Genomic DNA, 15,089 nt, shown 5'->3' with positions numbered 1-15,089 from the left:
TTTTATCTTTTTTCACATAGTTATCCCACGATCATATGACAAATGCATATTAGCGGTTCCCCACAGAGTTAATGATGGGTAAATTATTTTCTTGAGAGATTAAAATCTTAAATTTTCATAATAAATCGAAATAAATCCAATCAAAACTGCATGAACTTTTCATTGGAACTAAGATAAAAATATGCAAATTTTTTAAGTTTCGACCAATCAGATGTTTTTGTCTAGTTCTTGTTTTTAACTCAACTAATTAATTACTTGGTCATATTTCTTGCTACGATTCCTTTCAGTTCTTTTTTATCACTTTATCTTCAATCTTCAAAAAAAAATTTGAAAGTTCCAAAATTTCCAAAAAATTATCATCCAAAAATGTCAATTGCTCTGCCACGGTAAAAGTTTACACTGAGAAAAATATGGTATCACAATTTTTTTGTGTCTGATATGTTCGTATAATAATTTTTCTATCTTTCGCAGAGTAAAGTTTCAATAAAATTATACAATTTACTGGAAGTTACAATTTTCCTAAATTTATCTACTCTATCGTTAACTTTTTCAATTGGGGGACTACAACATCCATATTCCATCATCATTCTCCGTATTTCATTAAAAGGTTAGTTGCTATGATGCTTTTTCTTTAAAAAAATTAAGGAATTTAAAGAGTTCAATTACATAAGTTATCAATCAATTCACAACAACGGATGGTAAAATTAATGCAAACTTTTTTACTTACAATTAAGAAATGCACTTTTATATAAAACTACTGATAAAATTCACAACATTCACATCATGAACATTATTCAAGTTCTTCTGGAAGAAATCAGAAAGAAGAAATGCTGATTATATTGCGTAGAATCCACACAAACTATCAGTCTTTTGTAGCTTTCGAGGAACCATTAGTCGATACTTTTTTGTCAAAAAGGGGTAAGTTGATCTCTTTCTTCCCAAAGAATCAGCAAAGTAGTAGCTTTTATCCAGTCGAGCAATCATGATCCAGTGTCTCCTCTGGCATTGCTTGGGGCTGATTTATTAAATGCAATAGAGTTTTTTGTTAGTTAAGCTACTGTATCAGAAGGGTCTGATCCCATGTATTTGAACCTGAGCGCTGGAAATCTTTTAATATTTTGCAAAAGTGAAAAACTATCCATCTTTGCAATTGTAGGTTGATTTACACCTAAAAAAAGAAATTGATAGTTTGACAGCGTTCTTTAGGATAAAAAAAAGAAAGATTAATGACTTACACACATTTAGGAGTTGAATCAACAAAGTCCCATACACAAACCTTATGTAGTGGCAAAAATTTTTGAACACTGTGTTCCAGTCTAGGTTGAAGAATTGTCCTAGGTTTTCAACTAAACAGCATTCCTTCTCTATTTTTTCTAGAGCTTTAGGTCTGAAGAAAAAAAAAGGTAGTACAGAGATAATAACAAAGAAAAGTCCCAAAAGAGTTACAATATTTTTTTTTGGAACCTGAAAATTCGAAAAAAAATTAAACCTTTCCAGCGACTGTTGTGTGTTTGTCGATTTGAATGTTTGATAGTCTTTCTCCCAAGACAATCACTCCCGTTACTTGCTCCAAGAGATATTGAAAAAACATTTCTAATCTCAAGCTTTCTCCATTAAGTTCTGGATAATGCAACTGTTCAGCTGCATCCTGTAGTGAAGTCAAGTCGAAAACTAGAATATAGTGATTTTGAGAATCTTCCGTAGGAAGAGCTGGAAAATCTTCGTTAAACTGCATTGCTTTCATTGTTGTATTTAGGAGTGACAAGGAGAAGTTGTATCTAATGAAATAATTGCTCTTCCGCTCCAAATAATTCTAAGCTCTCTCAAATGAAAATGTTGATAGCTGAAAAGACTTCTTTGAAAAGATCACGCAACAGCCAAATTTGTATTCATTGCAACAGCTATTCTTCTGATTGGGGCATTATTGAAAACATTTTCTTGAATAAACTGGTTTTGATGAGATGGAATGATAAAGGTTCTTGCTATAGTTTCCATGTAATTGTAATGAGCAGAAACCAAAATGGTTATTAGGTTTTTTATATTTTTTTAAGTTGTAGATTTGTAAAGTATTGATGATTCATTGATTGATATTATGTCTCCATTTTTTACTTTGGAAATGAAAGGAACACAACGTATTAAAGGAGTTTTCAATAGCCTACTATATTATATTCTATAATATCATTATAAATCATTAGGGAATGTATTCTTATAATGTCTTAAGAATACTGAGGATAATGTGGTCCTTTTCTTTCCATTATAACCCATGTCTGATTTTGTTTTTAATCACCACCAAAAACGTGGCTCAAATCAGCACTTTGAATTATAAACACTGATTGATCCTCAGGTAAATGAATGGCGTTTTTTTGTGTAATATTATATACTGATACATAAATTCCGTTATTTACATATTTCTGTGCGCCTATACATTTTCGAACTTTGTCATTCATGGCTACAACTATATCAACAATAATTGAATACAATCCAGGTTCAATATGCATCGGTTAAATCTTTCTTTTTGCCTCAGGACTTTCTCGTCCATCTATGAAAGTAAACTTTCCCTCTATAACGTTTTGGTACAATGAAGGGTACGATATTTCTAAAATAGCAACCTCCCATTCATTCTCCTTTTTGATGTTGTTAATCCAATAGAAAATTTGTAAAAGAACTAAGACTAATATTCGCATAACAATCAAAAATAGCCTTAGAAACGAGCTCAATAGTAAAAGAATCCATGACAAGCGATCGGTAGAAATTCAACTTAAAAAATGACTTACCTTTAACCTGAACATCTTCTCAGCTCTTTTTTAAATATAATTTTCTCGGAATTTTTTCTTTTTCGAGATCTATGATGATGTATGTAGGAGGTTTTTTTGTAGAAATTGCCGAAATTTTAAAAAAATTCATCTGTAAACTGTGGCTTGTATTCTTTTCGGAACGGAATATCTTTTTTCGAAATTCTAACTCTATCACCAATTTTGAATTTTGGTTTAGTATATTTCTTGAACGATTTGTTTGACAAAATTGATGAACAATCAATGTTCTTCACATCTCTGGAAGATTTTCCGTTTGATCGATTTTTGCGACAGTTCAATGTAGAAACAAATTGCCGCAATTTGGGATCAGATTTTTTACCATGATCTTCAATGTAACGATATATTATATGTTTTAGAGACTGAATTGCTCTCTTTCTGCAAATGCAGCTTTTGTTTCACTCCTTGTTGAGTAAGCTTCAATGTCTTTCTCCTTGCAAAATTTTAAAAAAAGTTTCCCCATATTCTGTTCCTTTATCAACCCAAAGTGTTTCAGGAGTGTTTTTTGAGAAATCAATTTCCTGAAAGCTTGTAAAGTGTCTTTGGCGTGCTTTGTTTTTATTGTTTATATTCCGACAAATATCGAAAAATTGTCTACAGCAACTATATTTTGACTCCATTGTTTGACATGTATTGACTCCATTGTTTTGACTAGCTAACTTGTCTACAAAAGTCAAGTCCATACACCAGATTTCCTTGATATATTTAGAACAAGTTTAGAGGAAATTGGTTTGCTTCCAAAATATCAAAGTAAATATCTGGAAAATCGGTGTTATTTCGCTTTAGTGCACACAAGTTCTACAATAGATTCTTTTGTATCACGATAATTTAATATAATATTGTCTGACTGGCTGAGTTTAATTCTAGGAGAATTGAAAAGTTAAATCAATAAAGTGCTGATTGTTGCTCGTTTTCAACCTCGCATTTAGAGCACTGTAAACAGAATCAAAAATTTTTGGTACAATCTCCTCTTTTTCTTGCTTTTGTTACAATTTTAGTTTTCTTGGAAGTGTACTTTGTGATTGATAAACTGAGTACGGAATTAAAACAAGCTGTTCCGTACTATGTCAATCGATGAAAGACAGTAGGGGTGATGATAGATATCAATTGTAACCCTTTAGTTGAACTTAAAATAATTCTTTTTTTGTGTAGAGAAGTTCTTTTTTATGTTAGTTCTGAAATTTCTTTTCGGTATTTTACTACGTCTTCTTTCCGAAGATCTCGAAGCTCTCTTCTTAATAGGTTTATTAAACACTCGCTCAGAAATTGATTGAATTCTTTTGGACAACTGAGACTGAATGTTTTTTTTAGGGAAAATTTTTGAAATATTGGGAGAATAGAGACGTTTTGTGTATTCATCGTCCAAAAATTTTGTCTCTATTCCAGCTGGTAAAAAAAATTTGTTGAAACTGAGCCATTATTAGAGCAATACTTAAGTGAATCAACTGTTTTTGGGTTAAATGAATAAGTAAATGAACATAAGGAACGGATATTGCATCTTGATACCACTTTTTCAATTGAGATCCTAGATCATGTTGTTGACCTAATGTATTGATTTGTAAAACATCCCTCGGCGACCTGAACAAGACTATGTGTGTATTTTGTAACTCTACATTTCTTCCTAATTTGCTTTGATGGAATAAATTGTGTTTGATGTATATTGTATTCAGTCCCCTGTGTCTCCCAGCAGTGCCATCACTTACAAAAATTTTGGAGTTTGAAATTTTTCACAAGAATCATCAAATATAAGCAAGTACTTAGTCCCGTTATTGGGAAGAATTTCAATCAAGTCAAAATCTACTCCTTGGATAAATTTAAGGTTTTTTCTTTGCATTTGAATTTAGAGAGGTTGATAAAGTTGATAAAAATAAAAAATTTTATCAAAAGCTGGTTGCACAGTACCAATTTTCAAATAATCAAAAACAAAATGAGAATTTACGGATCCGTTTGGTCCAACTAGGTAAATAAAAATTCGTTATTTGGTAGATCTTATTTTATTCATAGCTTTGGCGAAGGTAGAAAGTATCCGACTGTACATGATAAGGTAGCTACCCAAACTGTTGTTTCTTCACATGTTGTGGATAACATAATTCGAAGGATTGCACATACTAGCATCAAAACTATAACAAAAAATTGGCATAAAAAACAAAAAAGAGATCTATTACATGTACGTCCAAGCAATTTCCATGATTTTCACTCATGATTTTCTTCATCAAAAACAAAGTTTCCTAAATTTACGGGCTTGTCACATTGATCGACCATCTTAACTCTAAGAAAAAAGTTGACAATGAAATTTAATTAAAGTGCCAAAATGGTAGTACATTAAGATTATTATAATTTATAATTTTTTAAAAAAACATCGAGTACATGTTCCGTATGGAAATGCTTTTCTTTCTGCATAGTGAAGAGTTTTTGCATGACGAAATGGGTAGTTGCTACACCTCCAATCATATACTTCATCTCTAAATATCAAAAAATGAAGTTAAGGGCAAGCGTAGTCATCCAAAATGATTATCTTTGTTTCCAAAATTTTTGACAAAATCTTACATTTTGCATAACCTTTTCCAAAAATTTCCGTTTTTGTGGCTTCTAGATTTTTCATTATTTTTTCAAGTTCTGTATGTTTTTCGTAACCACTGCTCCAATTGATTCCATGAAGATGCTTTGTACACCAAGAAGATTGGAATATTGGTTTGAATTTTTTGCTAGGAAGAAAGGAATATCCTACAGTTTGTCCATCCTTGTAAACTCCAAACTCTTTCACTATATTGTTTTCAATACTTTCAATATCCAAAACAACCAGACTCATTCTGTTAACTAACTTCTCTGGAGTTTTTTGGTTAAGTGATTAACAACCAAACAATGCATATGCTGATGAAGCAATTGTTTTAACATATAAATTGTAAAATAATCCACTCACGTGACCAAGAAAGCATGAACTAAGGAGACTAGGTACATCATAACAATACCCAGGTCCTTTTTTCGTAGTCGATTTCACAGATCCAGCAGAGTCATGTAGAATTGCATGTAGTCTAAAAATTTTGGAGCTTCGTATCCAATTAGTCCTCCAAAAGGAAATTTGGTCCAATTCTTTTAAATTTATGTCCGGGTCCAAAACAATACTGGTACAAGAAAATAAATTCTTGCTTTATAATCTCAAAACTTCTGAGAATTTCATTCAATTTCTGGGCATTTATTTTCTACAGTTCCTTCTTCAATAATGATGCAAGATTTTTTGTATGTCTCTACATAACCTAGTAATGAAGGAAGCATGTCGAGTAATTTATCATATTCTTCTTTTTGTAGTTGTAAAGACTGATTGTTTTTCCATTGATTTCCTTTTCTACGATATTCTACATGTTCTTTTTTTTGGTATCAGATCGGTATCCTATGTGAATTTTTCTTCTACCATTATGCAGAGTCCACTCATAATGAGATATTTGTGAGTCTACGTCCAAATTTTGCAAGTTTGGTAATTTTTGTTATTCTAAAGTAGTTAGCGAAATTTTCTGGGACTTTTCTTCTTGAACAATATGAAAATGACCCAGTTTATTGTGAAGTTTTGAATTTAATTTTTTTGAAAAACTAATGTTCCAACTCAAAATGTTCAACACCAATACTAATTGAAAAACAATTTTGAGGATAAATATTTAAATTACAAGACAAAAAACAAAAATATAACAATTAATTAAACAACACAGTTCTCAACAAACATAAGGTCTCCTAAAATTTGCTACAGTTATTGAATTCGTTCAAAATATAGTTGACATAGGCAAATTTTTTCACTGCTTCGTTCTCTTTTGCAGTCAAGAGTCGAATCTGAATGTAGGGAGTTTTGTTAACATTGTACTTCTTGATCGTGACGCCAACATTGTACCTCTCGATCTATTGTAAGTTGCTATGTCATACACGTTGTTGCAGTTGGCAAGCACCTGATCCATAGTTGTCTCCTTATCAGAAGTGATTTCCATTATAGAAACGAGTCCAAGTTTCTCAGCATCGTGAATAACAGTATTTGTGATTGCCGAGATTATTTCTCATTCTTTTTCACCAAGATATACTTGCTGTCTTTTTTCGAATTGTCCCAATTCAACTTTCTTGAATGGTTGAAGCAGGGTTCAAATTAAGTTTTCCCCTCGTAGGTTTTTTGGAACCAAGCAAATCTCAATTCTTGTTTGATTTTTTGAGAATTCAATATAATTGGGACTAGTGTCTTTCATGAGAACAGTTTTGAAGAGCAAACTGATCAGATGAAGAGAAATGAGCAAACTTTTTTGAGATTGAATGAAAGTGAAAGTAAACAATATCAGCCATTCAATTACCCATAAAAGGAAATAGAACTATAAATGGAGTTTTTCTGTGAAGTCTCGAAATGTGTAAATGTGTAGGTGTAAGTGATATTATATAAATCCTCATTTTTCAGCAAAAATCATTTTTCCGGATGGCTGCAGCTATTTGTCAAGCTCTTCCCAGCTTTTATTCAGATTAAAAAGAAAAATTGCTTCTTATTTCCGTTTCCTGTGATTTTTATGAAAAATATATAATAACCCATAGTTTTTGTGTCTCTACCCATAAATCTTACTGTTCTTTGGAAAACTGTAAGTTCCACATTTTTCTGATTGTTTCATCTTTTGATCAAATTTTACGTCGATTGGGTAATTTTTATTTCGCATACAACTTACCTATTGTCTGTACACTCTGTACAAATACAGATTTTATTCGAATGTTATTTCAAAAAACTGGCGAAACTTTCAATCAACTTGACCGCGCTGTTCATCAAAATTTGAAATGGAAAGGAGCGGAAAAAACGCCAAGTGTTGCAAAGAAAAAATTGTTAAAAATTCAAACGACATTATTTATGTTCTAATCAGAAGTTAGCTTCCACTCAAACAATCGGTTCAGCTTTTCTGGAAAGAGTTCGTAAAGTACAGTACTCAAAACATGAACTTGATTTGTTAAAAATAACTGACTATTTTTTGATTGTCATGGATTTGTAAATGTGATCATGTCAATTTTTCAATGAAAAGTTTTTAATAATCCATCTATTTTCTCTCATATGCTTACAAAACTACCAAAATTTTTCAAAAAGAAAAAAACTCACCGTTACTGAGAAGTTTGCTAAAAAAATTTTCAAACTCTTAATAAAGATGTAATGTTTTTTTTTGATTTTCAAAACGTTGCAAAAAAAGTTTTTCTTTTTTTAACAAGTTGCAAAAAAGGTTTCTTTTTTTGACCAGATGCAAAAAGTGTTTCAACTTTTCCGACAAAATGCGAAAATTGTTTCAAATTTTTTTGACAATATGCAAAAACTGTTTCACTTTTTTAGCAAAATGCGAAAAATGATTCAATTTTTTTTTGCTAAGATGCGAAAAATGTTTTAAATTTTTTTTAAAAATGCGAAAAGTGTTTCAATTTTTTTTTTGACAATATCCAAGAAGTGTTTCAATTTTTCAACAAAAATTGAAAAGTGTTTCAGTTTTTTTTTGACAAGATGCGAAAATTGTTTCCTTTTTTCTACATAGTGCGAAAAACGTTTGAGTTTTTGACAACATGCAACGTCCCATCAGGTATTTATTACTTGTGTACATTTTTTCTAGTGTTTTTCTACTATGGGTGCAAAAATTATTCAAAGTTTCTTAACATATGTGCAAGTTTGGAGCGCTGAAATATGTTCTCATTGTTTTTCAATGATTTAAAACTAAACAACAATTATTTACAAAAAAACTCTCAATCAAATAGCTGTCGAGCAGCAGAAGAGTTCAGGAAATTCTCTAAAGAACGCAGAGCTGGACGAGGTTCCATTGCTGGTAGTTGTTGTGGAGGAGTGTTTTGAGGTGCCATTGTTTCTGAGAAACCCTCACCTTCATCTATTGTGATGGGGTTTTCGGTTGATCCTGCCTCCTCGCAAGGAAAGCGTAAGTCGTCGACTGGTTGAGCCACAAATCTTGAGTCAGGAATCTCGGGGTAGTTCATTCCCACGTGTTCATTCACTTCCTCCATCATTTGCCTTGTTCCAAGTTGGTTCTCTGTGATGGGAACTTGCATCATATGATGCTCGTTGAAATCCGTTTGCATCACTTCCACCATGTGCCAGACTTGGATTGAGATGTCCATTCGGGCCAGAAAATTTTTAGAGACTGTTACTCGGACTTGAATTTGTACTAGATCAGGCGACAACTCTACAGAGTAAATGAGGTTGCTGTTTTGCACTGAGAAGATCATTTTGAGCAATAAATTGAGTAAAAGATAAAAAACAAGAAAGAACTGAGAGAGGGGTAGCTGACGAAAAACAAGTTGAAATTAGGGTCTTTAGAGCTGAGAGAGCAGATAGTTGACGGTGGTTTACTTGAAAATAAAATGGTTTTTAGTTAGGAGTGAGGGGTGCCTTCAACTGGAGTGTGTAGGTTTAACCAATTAGAATTGATTTTCCTGATTTGGAATGTAGTCGTGTCCAATCAAGTTCCGGCTTCTTTTTATGGAATTTGTATATAAAATTCGTGTGCAATCGAAAACGAAGCCCCATTTTAGGCATTGTCGTTCCCATCACAAAAAAAAATCATTTTTTCTAGTTGTCGTATCCAATCAGACAAAATTTACCTTTTAAGGACTTAAATCTTCTAAATAAGTAAAATTATACACAAAAGCATTCGCAAAAATAAATGACCAAGTTTTGTTTGCTGTAAAAATAAAAAATTTTGCTGATATAAGTAACAAACGAAACAAAATAAGAAAACTAACTTCTCTGCAATTTTTTTTCATCAACATAATTGAATTTTTTTTATAATCAATTAGAAATTGCTGGTTTTTGAGTAGATAGTCAAGTTCTTTGATTTTGTTTAGATTTGAGAGGATAACTCAAAGTTAACTCAGCTACGAAATTAGTTGAATGCATGTCAATACTTCTTGACAGATACTTCTTTTTAAATCTCCCAATTTTGTAGGTACCAGATACTTTTATTTATTTTTGGTAGAGGCTAAATCTCCCACTTTTTTTCAGATGCCACCACTCAGCAGGAATGAGAAAGTGAAATGCGAGAACTGTGGTAAAGAGTACAGTAGAGCCAATGCAGCTCGGCATCGCAAGTATTGTGTGCGAGGAGTCATTTCTTGTCCGGAATGTAGTTATTGTACTTAAAACCAGCAAGAAATGAAATTCCATACGAGCAAGAAGCACGTAAAGTCCATCCCGAAGTCAACAAAGTGTGTATCGTGTGAGAATTTTCAAGCTATTATTCACTTCAACAACATCGTAAGAAAGCGAGGAAAAAGAGTGATTCTGTTGCTGATTTGGATAAAATCTCGGAAAACGAGGAGGATAATGATCAGCTACGAGATAATTTGAATGCATGTCAATACTTTTTGACAGATACTTCTTTTTAAATCTCCCAATTTTGTAGGTACCAGATACTTTTTTTATTTTTGGTAGAATTCAAATCTACCACTTTTTTTCAGATGCCAGCACTCAGCAGGAATGAGAAAATGAAATGCGAGAATTGTGGTAAAGAGTAAAAAAGAGCCAATGCAGCTCGGCATCGCCAGAATTGTGTGCGTGGAATCATTTCTTGTCCGGAATGTAGTTATTGTAGTTAGAAACAGCAAGAAATTAATTTCCATACGAGCAAGAAGCACATAAAGTCAACCCCGAAGTCAACAAAGTGTGTATTGTGTGAGACTTTCCAAGCTATTATTCACTTCAAAAACATCGCAAGAAAAATCACGGGTTGAAAGCGAGGAAAGAGAGTGATACTGTTGCTGATTTGATTAAAATCTTGGAAAACGAGGAGGATAATGATCAGCTACGAGATGAGTTGAATGCATGTCAATACTTCTTGACAGATACCGAGATGGAAAATGGACGCAGCAAAATATTCAATTTTTTCAACTTTAAAAACTAGGTCCTAATCTAGTTAATGAAAAACTAGATCAAGTCTTTTAAAAACTTGTTTGTACAGAAAAAATTATCATTGCCTTGGGATTTGTGTTACGTAATATAGAAACGGGCAAATATCATTATTTCTACGCTCATGAAAATAACACACTCTTTGATAAATCTTTACTGCTTTGTACTCAAGCAGACTTGACGACTATACAGAAAAAGGTCAATAAGCAAGATATTATTGAAGTTTGTACACAAGACAGACAAAATACGAAACGACGATTCAAGCTGATCGCTAATGTGACCATTTTTGCCGCCCTACTGAAAAACGTACCCATGGGATGTCCAGATTCAAAAAATCCCAAACCACTTCTGAGGAATCACCAGGTTAATTGTTTGTTTCGAGCACTTGCAGTTCATTTACATGGAACAACTAATCGTGAAACATCCACCTCCGTGATTTTTAATGCTTTTCTTGAAACATCGGGTTGTGATCCGAAACAATTATTTGGAGTTTCGATGGATAATTTACCAACAGTTGAAGATGTAGTAGAGAAAAACATCTTTATCTAAGATATCGACATTCAATATGGAGATTTTGTGGGTGAATTAGGTCGGAGAAGTATCGGTAAATACGATAATACAGTAAAACTACTTTGTTATTCGCGTAAAAAACATCGACAACTTCTCCAAACGCTTCCGATGCCCGACTTGCGATAGATTTTTCCACAAGGCAGAAAATTTCATCAAGCATCTTTTGCCAAGCAAAGATCGAATCAAAAACATTTACCCCATAACGGTGTTTTCGTGTGACAAAGATCTACAATCCCTCATTATTGACTTTGTGGCAAACTTGGATTTGTTGGCAGAAAAAAGAACAAAGCGCAAATGCGATCAAAATTTCTGGAATTTGAAAAAAAAAAATTCAAAAAGCGGCTACACTCAATTGTCAGCTACCTAATGAACGAGGTAGTTTTAATAAGAGTGAAGCAAGAGAGTACGAAGACGAATGTATCGAGAATTAGGAAGAAACAGACGCATCCACTCACTTTCTCAGGATTCAAAAAAATCAATTGATTGGTTTGATGCTACATCCAGAGAGATACACCAATACTCTACCAGTATTTGGATTCAACAGTGATCGGTATGATGTAAACCTCATTAAATCATGCCTCATTCCCTACCTTCTCAACGAAAAAGATATTGAACTTTCAGTTATCAAGTAAGCAAATGACTTTGTTTCCTTCAAATTTGGACATGTTCAGCTGCTGGACATTATGAATTTTTTGGGTGGAGCTACTACTTTAGACTATTTTCTAAAAGCTAACAAAGCAAGTGAGGTGAAAGGATTTCTTCCATACGAGTGGTTTGATACTCCCAACAAGCTTGATGAACAACAACTACCCTCGTATGATGACCTTTACAGCAAACTGAAGAATAGCAACCCTCTCGATAAAGAGTATGACATTTTTCAGAAGCTTCTCAATACTGGATTAAGTGAAGAGCAAGCCTTGAAAAATCGCGAGCTTAAAACCAAACCACCTACGGGATTGGAAAACTACAACTACCTTAAATCTATCTGTGACTAGGAAAAGATGACATCATTTCGCGATTTTATACCGCTTACCCCTGATGCTATGCAGAAAATGATTGAGTTTTATCATGACAAAAATCATCATTGCCTTGGGATTTGTGTTACGTAATATAGAAACGGGCAAATATCATTATTTCTACGCTCATGAAAATAACACACTCTTTGATAAATCTTTACTGCTTTTTACTCAAGCAGACTTGACGACTATACAGAACAAGGTCAATAAGCAAGATATTATTGAAGTTTGTACACAAGACAGACAAAATACGAAACGACGATTCAAGCTGATCGCTAATGTGACCATTTTTGCCGCCCTACTGAAAAACGTACCCATGGGATGTCCAGATTCAAAAAATCCCAAACCACTTCTGAGGAATCACCAGGTTAATTGTTTGTTTCGAGCACTTGCAGTTCATTTACATGGAACAACTAATCGTGAAACATCCACCTCCGTGATTTTTAATGCTTTTCTTGAAACATCGGGTTGTGATCCGAAACAATTTTTTGGAGTTTCGATGGATAATTTACCAAAAATTGAAGATGTAGTAGAGAAAAACATCTTTATCTAAGATATCGACATTCAAGATGGAGATTTTGTGGGTGAATTAGGTCGGGGAAGTATCGGTAAATACAATAATACAGTAAAAATTCTTTGTTATTCACGTAAAAAACATCGACAACTTCTCCAAATGCTTCCGATGCCCGACTTGCGATAGATTTTTCCACAAGGCAGAAAATTTCATCAAGCATCTTTTGCCAAGCAAAGATCGAATCAAAAACATTTACCCCATAACGGTGTTTTCGTGTGACGAAGATCTACAATCCCTCATTATTGACTTTGTGGCAAACTTGGATTTGTTGGCAGAAAAAAGAACAAAGCGCAAATGCGATCAAAATTTCTGGAATTTGAAAAAAAAAAATTCAAAAAGCGGCTACACTCAATTGTCAGCTACCTAATGAACGAGGTAGTTTTAATAAGAGTGAAGCAAGAGAGTACGAAGACGAATGTATCGAGAATTAGGAAGAAACAGACGCATCCACTCACTTTCTCAGGATTCAAAAAAATCAATTGATTGGTTTGATGCTACATCCAGAGAGATACACCAATACTCTACCAGTATTTGGATTCAACAGTGATCGGTATGATGTAAACCTCATTAAATCATGCCTCATTCCCTACCTTCTCAACGAAAAAGATATTGAACTTTCAGTTATCAAGTAAGCAAATGACTTTGTTTCCTTCAAATTTGGACATGTTCAGCTGCTGGACATTATGAATTTTTTGGGTGGAGCTACTACTTTAGACTATTTTCTAAAAGCTAACAAAGCAAGTGAGGTGAAAGGATTTCTTCCATACGAGTGGTTTGATACTCCCAACAAGCTTGATGAACAACAACTACCCTCGTATGATGACCTTTACAGCAAACTGAAGAATAGCAACCCTCTCGATAAAGAGTATGACATTTTTCAGAAGCTTCTCAATACTGGATTAAGTGAAGAGCAAGCCTTGAAAAATCGCGAGCTTAAAACCAAACCACCTACGGGATTGGAAAACTACAACTACCTTAAATCTATCTGTGACTAGGAAAAGATGACATCATTTCGCGATTTTATACCGCTTACCCCTGATGCTATGCAGAAAATGATTGAGTTTTATCATGACAAAAATCATCATTGCCTTGGGATTTGTGTTACGTAATATAGAAACGGGCAAATATCATTATTTCTACGCTCATGAAAATAACACACTCTTTGATAAATCTTTACTGCTTTTTACTCAAGCAGACTTGACGACTATACAGAACAAGGTCAATAAGCAAGATATTATTGAAGTTTGTACACAAGACAGACAAAATACGAAACGACGATTCAAGCTGATTGCTAATGTGACCATTTTTGCCGCCCTACTGAAAAACGTACCCATGGGATGTCCAGATTCAAAAAATCCCAAACCACTTCTGAGGAATCACCAGGTTAATTGTTTGTTTCGAGCACTTGCAGTTCATTTACATGGAACAACTAATCGTGAAACATCCACCTCCGTGATTTTTAATGCTTTTCTTGAAAAATCGGGTTGTGATCCGAAACAATTTTTTGGAGTTTCGATGGATGATTTACCAAAAGTTGAAGATGTAGTAGAGAAAAACATCTTTATCTAAGATATCGACATTCAATATGGAGATTTTGTGGGTGAATTAGGTCGGAGAAGTATCGGTAAATACGATAATACAGTAAAACTACTTTGTTATTCGCGTAAAAAACATCGACAACTTCTCCAAACGCTTCCGATGCCCGACTTGCGATAGATTTTTCCACAAGGCAGAAAATTTCATCAAGCATCTTTTGCCAAGCAAAGATCGAATCAAAAACATTTACCCCATAACCGTGTTTTCGTGTGACAAAGATCTACAATCCCTCATTATTGACTTTGTGGCAAACTTGGATTTGTTGGCAGAAAAAAGAACAAAGCGCAAATGCGATCAAAATTTCTGGAATTTGAAAAAAAAAATTCAAAAAGCGGCTACACTCAATTGTCAGCTACCTAATGAACGAGGTAAATTTAATAAGAGTGAAGCAAGAGAGTACGAAGACGAATGTATCGAGAATTAGGAAGAAACAGACGCATCCACTCACTTTCTCAGGATTTAAAAAAATCAATTGATTGGTTTGATGCTACATCCAGAGAGATACACCAATACTCTACCAGTATTTGGATTCAACAGTGATCGGTATGATGTAAACCTCATTAAATCATGCCTCATTCCCTACCTTTTCAACGAAAAAGATATTGAACTTTCAGTTATCAAGT

At 33.5% G+C, this 15,089-nt stretch overlaps 1 protein-coding gene across 1 annotated transcript in view; it reads right to left on the bottom strand.

Moving 5' to 3' along the window:
• Nucleotides 1-14,848, bottom strand: part of LOC134839252 (testin-like) — a 262,139-nt gene extending 247,291 nt beyond the window's left edge. Inside the window, exon 1 of the mRNA XM_063854747.1 lies at nucleotides 14,839-14,848. The gene's annotated coding sequence lies outside the window, so the exon portion shown is untranslated. The remainder of the gene's footprint in view (nucleotides 1-14,838) is intronic.
• Between the last annotated feature and the right edge of the window lie 241 nt (nucleotides 14,849-15,089).

The sequence above is a fragment of the Symsagittifera roscoffensis genome, chromosome 2, assembly GCF_963678635.1.
Source record: "Symsagittifera roscoffensis chromosome 2, txSymRosc1.1, whole genome shotgun sequence".
Classification (NCBI taxonomy): Eukaryota; Metazoa; Xenacoelomorpha; order Acoela; family Convolutidae; genus Symsagittifera; species Symsagittifera roscoffensis.
The sequence above is the reverse complement of the archived record's forward strand: the minus strand, read 5'-3'. Positions and strand labels throughout refer to the sequence as shown.